Source organism: Parasteatoda tepidariorum, chromosome 5 (assembly GCF_982258835.1).
Source record: "Parasteatoda tepidariorum strain Cologne lab strain chromosome 5, Ptep-v5.0, whole genome shotgun sequence".
NCBI lineage: Eukaryota > Metazoa > Arthropoda > Arachnida > Araneae > Theridiidae > Parasteatoda > Parasteatoda tepidariorum.
This window is the reverse complement of record NC_141759.1, coordinates 37,598,612-37,609,943: the sequence shown is the minus strand read 5'-3', so window position 1 is coordinate 37,609,943 and position 11,332 is coordinate 37,598,612.

Here is an 11,332-nt window from a genome sequence, read left to right as displayed (position 1 = left end):
GCTACAAGTTCTTTTTTTTCTTCAGAAAACGTGATCATGTGCTACTTTAGACGTCATTTAAATTTTCATGACTATGACTACTTTTAGCATTTTTGCTGTCCATCCTTGAACCATGAAGGTCGTCTCTATTCACGAGGGCGGTAAAATTTTCATCTAATTTTTAAATGTGTATTGGTATACGATGAAATGCAATTCCTACTCTCTCTCTACGCAAAGCTATACTCGGTAATGCAAATAGAGTATGGAATCGATAGTATTACTGAAAACGCTGGGCGAAATTAATAAATTTTCACTTTTCTATAATGTAATAAAACGTGTTCGAAGTATATCGTTAAAAATTTAAAATAATTTATTAATTAAATATATTGATTTAGGGGCTGGGATAGCCTGGTTGGTAGTCCACTGGGCCCATGTCCAAGAGTTCGATCCCCGCCGGTCGAAAACTCCCCGTGTAGTAAATGGTGACTGATGCACGTTAAATCTGTCGGGTCGCAAAGACCTTTATGTTCCCATAATAAATCAATACCTCTGGTATTGATCCAGGAGTATCCTTGTCTTCTGGATTGGTTCAAAATTACAAGACTACGGAGTTGAACATTAGTAGTCGTAAACCCTAAAATTAGGTCGGCTATATCAAATTAAAAAAAAAGTAATTTGAGAATTATGTTGGATTTAAAAAAATTTTCGTCAAGAAAATTATGATTAAATTATAACGATTATAAAGAATTTGCAAACAGCTTTTTTTTATTGGTGAGCTTCTCTGATAACCTACTCCAAATAAATTTTTATACGTTTAATGTTATTAAGCCATACGAACGCTGGTCATCTAGAGTTCCTCACAGTCGTTACAGATCAAACCTCATGGCACATGACATCGACCGTTTAATTCACAGCTTCAAGAGGGAAAAAAAACGCCATGTTAAACTTAACAGTTCGTATCGTACACTCATTTACCTTGCCTTTACCTCAACGTTTTCACGGAGGTATGGCATCAATTTACACAATTGAACCAATCAGGTCGAATGAACAAGATTGCTGAAATTTTAAAATATAAAAAAAAAGAATTTAAAAAAAGTGGTATTTAAAATTTATATAATTATTTTATTTATTGTTATAGAAATACAAGCTTGCATGTTTATTACAAAGACTCTAGTCAAAATTAACAAATAGCAAAAATACGAAATCGAAACTTAATGTATTTTAGCAAACTTTAATATATTTAATGTTTCCCTAACGTAAGCATTGTATTTTAAAATTAAACCTAAACACACGTCACTACAGTTTTAAGAGAAAAAAACACCCACCTCCACTATTACTATGAACATTTAATTCACGCCACGTTGGAATAGAATCATAAATTTTTTTCATCTCACGATTGATTGTTCCTCTAGTGTCATAACTAGCAAACTTATATTTTAAAATTAAACGAAAAACATACGTCACTACAGTTTCAACTGAAAAAAAAAAAAAAAGAAACGCCCACCCTCCACTATTACTATGAACATTTAATTCACGCCACGGTAGAGTAGAATCATGAATTTTTTGCAGCTTACTATTGATTGTTCCTCTAATGTCATAACTATTAACTAGCGAAAATATTTGAAAAATTTATGTTTAAAAATACTGTAGTTTTATTTTTTTGCGATATTTCAAAAGGCGAAGTAAGAGTAATTCAGCTTGCCATGCATTTTCAGTTCGCGAATTTTTCAAGAAAAATTTTTGAAATTCAGAAACAAAATTTTAAAAAAAGGAAAGAAAACTTATGGTAACGTTTTTAAAAAAGTTTTCGTTCTTACAATAATTAGGTGTAAATAAATAATTTCAAGCTAATTGAACGAACAAAAAATATCCGGCAGAAAAGTTAGGTCAAATTCCCCCCCCCCCCCCCATAGCGTTTATCATCAAATAAGATCACTTCACAATCGTGACCTACGAGAGATTTATGGTGATTTCGGGTGATAATATTCTTTGATAGTACTACGGAAAACTAAAACGCTCAGATGCCAGTTAAATTTTCACGACTATGACTACTTTTAGCATGTTTAATGTTCGCCTTGAACGATGTAAGTCATCTATATTCACAATGGGAAAAGTTTTCCCATTTCATTTTTAAATATGTTTTGGATATGCTACGGAAAGCACCTATGTCTACTTAAAGCCAGTAGTGTAGTTTTGGGGTACAAAATCCCCATCGAAATTATGCATTACTTGATTAATGAACTATTGTACGGAAAGTAGGGTGTAATTTTAAAAAAACATTTCATTATTGATTTTTGCAATTTACACATTTGGAGAAAAAAAAATTATGTATATATATATAATTATTTTTAGGACAATTTTTTAGGATTTATATATTTTATTTTAGGAATTTTTTAGGATGATTATTCTATATTTTGAAATGTATTTATCGCTGCATAAAGGAATGCATCCTGAAGAGAACCTTTACGTTTTCTAATTATATTATGCTTTTTTGACAACAATCAAGGAACAAAATAGGTGAGATATTGAAAAAAGTGTTTCTTGACGCTAGCTTAAAATTTACTAAGATCTTGGTAATTGTCTAATTATCTTAAAAATTAACCTTTTGTTCTTGTTTCTAAATAATCCAGTTTCTTAAAAAAAAATCCGCCGAGATTTGGATTAAAAACTTACATTTAAATTACATTTTGAGACGAAGCAGAAGTATTTTCCACATGAAATATTTAGATTTGTTTCAGCAAATTCACATCATGTTATTAATAGTAGGAATACGTTTGACACACGGGAGTAATTAGTACAAAATTGGAGCTCATGGTCATTCATCTCCCTATTTATCTCTCACATTCACTTTTTGCGAATATTGGCTTGTTTGTTGCATTGTTTCCTGAATCATAAATCTCTACAGAAAAGAACCTCCCTGGGAAACCTCACGTTAACAACACCACTTCACTATATTACCAAAAGCTGTTGAATAAATTTGAGAAATTTCTAAAATTCGAAACTATTATAATCCGCCTACCTTACCTTAAATATGAAACAGTAACGCCTACTTTTCATGGAATACACTTTTATTTTAATATACTTGAGAAAATTACATACTAATCGTTTTCGTTGCGAATATTTACAACTGCGGAGCTTCTATAATCATTAGGGTTAAGAGAAATGTTTACGTAACAGTTTCATTAATGACTCATTCTTATTAACAGAATGAAATCCAATCGTTTCTGTTTTATTAACGAAATTTCTCGTTACCGGTTACTAAATAGTACTTAGAAATGAAATACTGATGGATTAAGGACGACATATTTCTGCAGATTGCTTGCTATTATTTAAAATCTAACTTTGGCGTTATATTGTTGTCATTCTTTTATTGTCTCGATTGCTTTAGCAATGAAAAATATACATTTATAGATAAAACAGGCAAAATATATAATTATTTAATTTTTACGACCACTTTTTTAAAAATTTAAATTCAGTTGAGAAATTTTATTTTTACAATGTATTTAATTAAATACTTTGTAAAAATAAAATTTCTCAGCTATACTATAATGAATGGTTATCATATAATATAACGAATATTGCTAATACGTGCGGCAGGTCTTATAAAGGATCGGCAACAGGGTTTCCGCTACGGTAGCTTTTTTCGCAAAATGCGAAAAGACCCCTCAAAAATGCTAAAATTCAACAAAGCATTTTCGCATTTTTGCTAAAGGATTTTACTAAATTCCATTAAAAAAAAAGCTTCTGCGAAAAACCATGACGCTAACATCCATGAAAAGAACTTGATCAAACAAGAAGGAGAAAAAATCTAAATATCCTCAAATTTCAAAAATCTAATTTAAATTTTGAATATGTTCAATCAAGTGTGAAGACTTGTATTTCAAGTTTAGAAGAAATAAAAAATGGCACCGGCACTCATTATATGAGTTTTTTAGATGATGTGCCTAAGAAGGAAAGTGAAAAATTTGAGTTTCAGGGCCATATAATTTTAGATGGACTGAAACAGAGGAAAGATTCCGTAATTTGATGCACAATTTTTTAAACTGTATCATTGAAAATATTACTGATAGATTGGGAGATTTGGATAAAATTGAAATGTTCAATATATTTTATACCTAGCAGGATGGCCCATAGTTCGGAAGAATTACAGCATTATGGTGTAAAGGAAATCCGTTGCATTTTCAATTTGTTTTCGGAATCTCCCAGAAAAGATTTTCAGTTTACAGAAACTGAATTACTTTGTGAATGGGGATTATTTGAATGCATTACATCTTAATGCAACGATGTAAAAACATGTCATTTAATGAATTACTTTTATTTTTATATACCAATGATGTGTCTGAACAGTACCCATTAATAACTTCTGTTATAGAGTAGTGCAGCGCCGTAACTTCACCCCTTCGGGGCCCTGGGGCTCAAATTTTTGCCGGGGCCCTTTCTAAAACTTTGTGTACTCCATATCTAATCGTCCATTTTAGCTATTTATGTATCATGTTGATTAATATATTTATGAAAATAAGCCACTTGTTCACGTAGAAATGGGATTACAAAATATTGTAAGTTGTAAATTTAACACTAGAATGTAAAACGTTATATTTAAAAAATTAATTTTTAATTACAAAACACAAATAAGTGTTTAAGACTTCAAGACACCAAAAAATAATTACAAAACACATACTAAATACAGATTTTAAATGCATTTAATGGTTCTAGTTTGGTAGATAGATTTATACACTTAAGTTTGTTGAGAAAGATTATAAATGCATTAGTTTGCATTAAAATAAATGTCTAGAAAAAAGATTTCATATTTAAAACTTTAGATTAGTTTCAGTTTTTGAAAAATATTTAAAGTAAATTGTGAAATAGATTTCATAGTAATGAAATTTTTAAAAAAGGTGAAAAGAAAAAAAATTAATATAAAATAAAAAAAAGTCATAAAATTAATATTTATAATTATTAGTACAAAATATAAATCTATTCATAATTTGAAACACAGTTCACTAAATTTGCTAATCTATTTTTAATTAATAAAAATTAAATAATAAATTATAACAATTTTAAAATTGCTGAACATAAATCTCACTAAAAATCAGAAATAAAAAATTTAAAAACTTAAAATTAATTTCTCCTGGCCTCTGTTGCCGCAAATTCATCAATTATATCGCTGAAATCAATATTTCGTGCTCCTTCGTCGTTTTCAATAGACAGTAGAGCAAGTCCATTCAATCGATCCTGTCTCATCGAACTTCTCAAATAATTTTTTATAAGTTTCAATTTTGAGAAAGTATAACAACAAGTATAATCTCTACACACTGTCACACATACATCCTTAATCCATTATAGTGATTTTTTTTAGTAACTGACAATTTTTAATGTTTTTTCTTTTCTTATTTCAAATTTTATTGTCGTTATCTAAATGTAAATACTCGAAGTCATTAACTTCTCTGTTAATTTTTTAATTCAGTGAAATTTTCATACAAAAATTTCTTTCAATTTTAGTTCAAATGGGCGAACAATTAGTTATCTCATACACATTTTACAGCTAAGCAATTGCATTTGAAAGATATGTTTAACAACTACTATTTATATTTTAGACTTTCCTTTCCTCCTAAACCAGTCGTTTATCATCATATAGGTCAGTCATTTTAGATATAAAATAAAGTTTCAGAACTTCCAAGTGTAAAAGTCATTTTTTTCAAGGGTTACATTAGAATACTAGGAATAAGCATAACAAGAAATTTTTATGATATAGCATAGTATAGTTACGTTAGAATTTTCTTTCAAATATTAAAGGGCAGGATATATTAATTTTAAGACATTATTGAAATGAGGAAAAGAAAGAAGAAACAAAATATCTCGATTTGACTAAGATTTCTTACATTTTGAGAAACGAACAAACAGTGCTTTTAGAAAAAGATTCTAAGTTAGAATTTTAACGTTTTGTCTGCATATTAAGACATTTTTACGTATTTTCGCTTTTTACATATTCTTGTCATCTAATTTATTGTAACCAAGATTTTAAAAATCTGATTACTAGGAAATAAAATTTTTATAATTTATTTTTGGTTATTTCAATAATGTATTATGACTTTCTATCATCTTTAATTAATAAGTTAAAATATTTTTTCATTGCATAATTTAAGTTCACATGCATTCCTTCATACATAACAAGCTAGATAGTTTTAAATGGCTTTTAAATCACTTTTCATTTTGACGATTATTTATTGATATATGTATGCAAAATTGCTTGATAACATTTGGTTTATCGAATTAAAAAATAAACTTTTGTGATGCAATGCAAATTAATTTACATTTCAAATGTTTCAAGAAAAGCTTGTAGATATTTCTAGAATTAAGTAGTAGATCACGTAAGGAAAGATTTTCGATCAAAGTTTTAATACATAATTAAATGAGATGTAATTCAAGCTGATGGGATAAATAGTTTTGAAGTTATGATGGTCTTCTTCATAATGAGTGCATTTCAAAGACAGTACTTTTTGTACACACACATGAAAAAAAAGAAACATTTCAAATATAAGCACTGTTGTTTCGTATTTTGTCTTATTTGGTTCAGTGATTTAAAATACAGACGAAATACTACCTCATTTGTCTGTATAGCATAGCAATGTAAGATAAATAAGTTCTAGTACAAAATGGTATTTGTTGTACAGGGTCCTAAAAATATAGTAATATTTTGAGAAGAATTCATTCATGAATATTTTGCCTATCGAAACTTCTGAACAGACAAAATAACATATAAATATATGTATTTATGATGTCATGTAATTATATATGATAAAAAATTATGACAAGAAACTAATATTTTTTAATATTCCAAAAAGGTTTTTTCTTATTTTTCCAAAATGAAAAATAAGAAGAAAACCTTTTTAATGGTTTGTCATGGCAATGAATTTTATCTGATTTGGATTTCTATATTGAAAAATACAACAGCTTTGAACAAAATATTTCAATGAATATCTTAAATATTGGTTGCAGAGAAAATCATATACACAATGGAAAAAAAAATAAGTCTCAAAACTAGAAAGAAAAAAAAGTAGAAACTTGATTTAATTTAATCTTAAGTGTAATGTTTTACACATCTTGTTCCAATATTGAAAACGGAAAATAAAGTAATTCAATTGATAAACAGAAATGTTCACACATTTTAAAGAAATGATTAAATGTAATTCTGATGGTCGGATAAATTCCTTTCCTACATCAGCAATATTTATAGTTTCAGTATTAAAATTTTCAAAAATGTATACTTTAAACTGAGAAAAATAATGCACGAAAAAGGTTCTCAGGAAGTTATTATCACAAGATAATTACTTTGATGATCCTATAACAGTTTTATTAAAAAAAAAATTTAAAAAAACACTATATTAAGTGCGCTCAACACTACCTCCTTCCTCAAATGTTATGGAAACAAATTGTGCCATTTTTGAAAATATATTTTTTTCTAATTAAAGCTGTTTTTAATAATAATATTTTAGTTAAACGTTTGTATCAAATATATTTCTTCGTTATTTTAATATTTGAAGTATAAGTTAAGGTTCATTTCTTGTATTAGAATAAAAATTACTTTTGTTTATATAAATTAGTGCTGCAAAAACAACAGAGATAGTCAAATAAATAAGACAGAATAAATGTGCAACGGGTTTGATGTCTAGCTCCGCTCAATATAATGTGGTTATCATATAGGATAAGAATGAAATAGTAAATTTAAAAGAAGATTAATTGCATTCTCAACCCAATCGTGATATTTCCTTGCTTTTTGAATTAACATATTTTCTTTTTTTTCTCTCTTAAGTATATAAAACTACAACGTGTACCATTTTTGTCAGTGAAACCAAGGAATTTGAAATTAGTTTAATTTTAATGCAATGTAGATAATGCTGATCTTAAAGAATCTACTAAAGTCTCTCATAAAAGTAGAAAGACTTATCAAAACAACCTAATAAAATATTTTCTTCGAAGAATTTTTTTTTATTGGTTGAAAAACAATGGTTTATTTAAACCAAAATACTTTAAATGATGACATATTTTCAGTTTTTTTCAACGAAACAATGTTTATAGTGTTTTATTAAATTAAATGCAATTTTTTAATTAAATTAAATATGATTTTTTTAAACAAAATCAAAGTTTGCTTTTCAATTTTGAATGAAAGCAAATTTGTTAAAAAGCATAAAAAATCGAATTTCCAATTTTAAAAATTTAATGGTCTTAATTTTAAAAATATAAAATAAGAACAAAATTTATTACATAAAAGCAATTTGATATAGGAATATAAAAAAAGTAATTCCAACAGTATATTAATACGCAGTTTTGAATGTATTAAATAATTTAATGTAAACAATTGCTTACCTCCTTAGAAATCAATTTCCTTTTCGTTTTGTTGTAATCCAAAGTAATGACATTTATATTTTTAAAAAAAGTTGCAAATAATTTTAATTAATATCAATTAAAGTTAAATTTTAATTTGAAAGATTGAACAAAATAAATTTAACAAAAAATCTATATTTGAATTAAAAATAGTTCATTTAAATTAAGCAGTTAAAGGAGCTAAAACATGAAGTTTAACAGAGAGTGATTCCCGCGTTTCTTTCAGAAAAAATAAGTCAACAAAAGTAATCCCCTTCGATCCCTTAAAAGCTTGCTTCTGTTTTCCTAGAACATCTAGATAATTGCTTGTTTAAGACAACTGTGACTAACCGACAAATGCATGGTTCTGGAAATATATGATATTTTATAAAGGACAAAAAGCCTAGGGTCGTAACGCACAGGGCAATTTAAAGAAGTCAAAGGAAGGACATTTTCCCATGGTGTAAAAAGAGATGCCTATATTTTGAGGGGTCAGATAACTGTCTCGGTTGGTGATCTGCAGGTGTCAAGGAATGCTCTTTAAAATATATGTCAGTGAAGGATGCATTTTATTACACCAGGGAAGGGTAAAAGAGAGGCAACTATTTTAGTTTCCTAAACGCTTGTTTTATTTTTTTATGCTGAGCCCTTCTTTTGGTTAAATTTTAATTTTAAAATTTTTTCTTAATAAATTAGAAATTGTCATATGTGGAAGAAAATTCAAACAAAACAGACGTATTTGTCTCGGTTGGGGGGGGGGGAGTTTTATTTTATTTTTTTATCTGAAAAATAGCTTCAAAAGGTGAAAAAAATAGTAGTTTCTTTTTCTGAAATTTCTAATTCTATTTTATAAACAAAAATTACTTTATTGTAGTGAATGTCAATGTTTCAGAAGGAATGACGCTCATCAATTAAATTTACGAGGAAAATAAAGTTTGCTACTTGAAAAATAGCTTTAAAGTAGAAAAAAATGAGTTAAATAGTAATTAATCTTTATTTTCGTGAATGTCTGAATTACAGAAGAAGCAAAGTACTTTCTTAGCTCCCTCGTTTTTATTTAAGAGGAAAATAAAATTTTCTACTTGGAAAATATCTTTAAATTTGCTTTTCCTTAAAAAAAAAAATTTAAGCAGATTTCTTTTTTTTATTTGGAGGAAAAGTTTTCTATTTGAAAAATAACTTAAACGTTGAAAAAAATAGCTTTTTTTTCTTTCTGAATGTACTAATTCTACTAAAACTTACTTTTGAGAATGTCTAAATTTCAGAAGGGGTTAAGCACTTCTTTACAATTTTGAAACAAAATAACGTTTTCTACCCTCAAAAAATAGAGTGAAAATAAAGATATTTTTTCACTTTACTTCCCCAAATTTCAAAAGGCACCTTATTTGCCCATTCAAGTTAATTGCAGAACAACATAAAGTTTCTTATTAAGGGTATAGCTTCAAAAATGCTTTTCTGTGAAGCGTTTTTGCTCTTTTGAGGAAGGGAAATAATTCTCGGTAAGAGTCTTTCACCCCATGTTAAAGTCGATTGTAACTACGAAAAAGAAGATTTTAGCAAATCTTCACACAATCTCTTTCATATATATATAAACTATTTTGAAAACATGTCGCGTGGTCCCTTCATATGGGGCCCCCTAGACCGTCGGGGCCCCGGGGCGGTGCCCCGACTGTCCCGGCGTAGTTACGGCCCTGGAGTAGTGTGCAACAATACCAATGCACACTGTTGACTGTGAAAGGGGCTTTAGCTGCCTTAATTTGATTAAAACTAATATTCGAAACAGGTTGTTAATCAACCATGTAAACAATTTGTTAATGATTAATATTGAGGGCCCTGAAAGTGCATTTAACTTTCAAGAAGCATTTGTAAAATGGGCAAACATGAAAGAAAGGAAGATTGTTACTTATAAACCAAAATGTTTTGATAAATAATAAATGTGTTTTTTTGTTTTGTTATAGGTATTCTTTTTGATATTCTTGTACATTTTAAGCTATTCTTTGTCAGATAACTTACAGTACTTGTTTGATATAAAGTAATTTTATAAGCCTAATGGCATTTTAGCATTTTGCTAAAACTTTTTTTCAGATTTTAGCCTTTTTGCTAATGAATTTTTAGACTCAGCTTAAACCCTGATCGGCAAGCACAGATTCGGTCAAGTTCATTTTTATGGATGGGTGATCGTGTAAAGCTAAGGGTGGTGGCGCTAGTGGTAAAATTGCTCTTTCAAGACTTCCGGGTTACTGCTTCCGATATATTTTTACGCCGCAGATTGAAAAAACGCGCCATCATATTATTGCATCATATCTTTTGCAGTATTTCACATGTACCGAGTTCTTTCTCTCAGCCTTTAAACTTCAGCATTATCATATTAATATTATAATCATTAGAATATTTTCTAATTAGGCTGTCTTAAAAAGATATTTTTAAAGATATTTTTGGCGACATTTTATTCAAATGTAGCCAAATAAGGGATAAAATACAAAACATGGCAAACCTTAAGAATTATTCACAATGAGATATTAACTTTCCAAAATTTTTTTTGGCCTTACGACCTCTGAGAATCAATGCATTTCTGAAAGCTCTTATGAATGGTACAATTATGTTTAGATTTGAACCCAAATTACAATAACAAAACTGCATAGTATATTAGGCTTGTTCACACATCGCCTCGTAGTCATAACATAAGCGGAGGGATACACCGGAAATTTTCTAAATTTCTTCCGGTTTAAGGACGCTTGTTATTGTTTACATTAGATCACCCATCCATAACATCGACAGCAAAAGCCGAATTAATTCTGCTTAAATTGGGTAAGAAATGGAAAGGATTGGTGAACCTTATACTACGTCTCCTGACGAAATCACCTTTCTATATTGTATTTTGTCCATCGCAAAAAAATCAAATTTGTCTAGAATTGTAGTTAAATAGTATTCTAGACACGTTATAAATTAACTGAGATTATAAAAAAAAACTGGCTTTTTTTATTGCGACGAT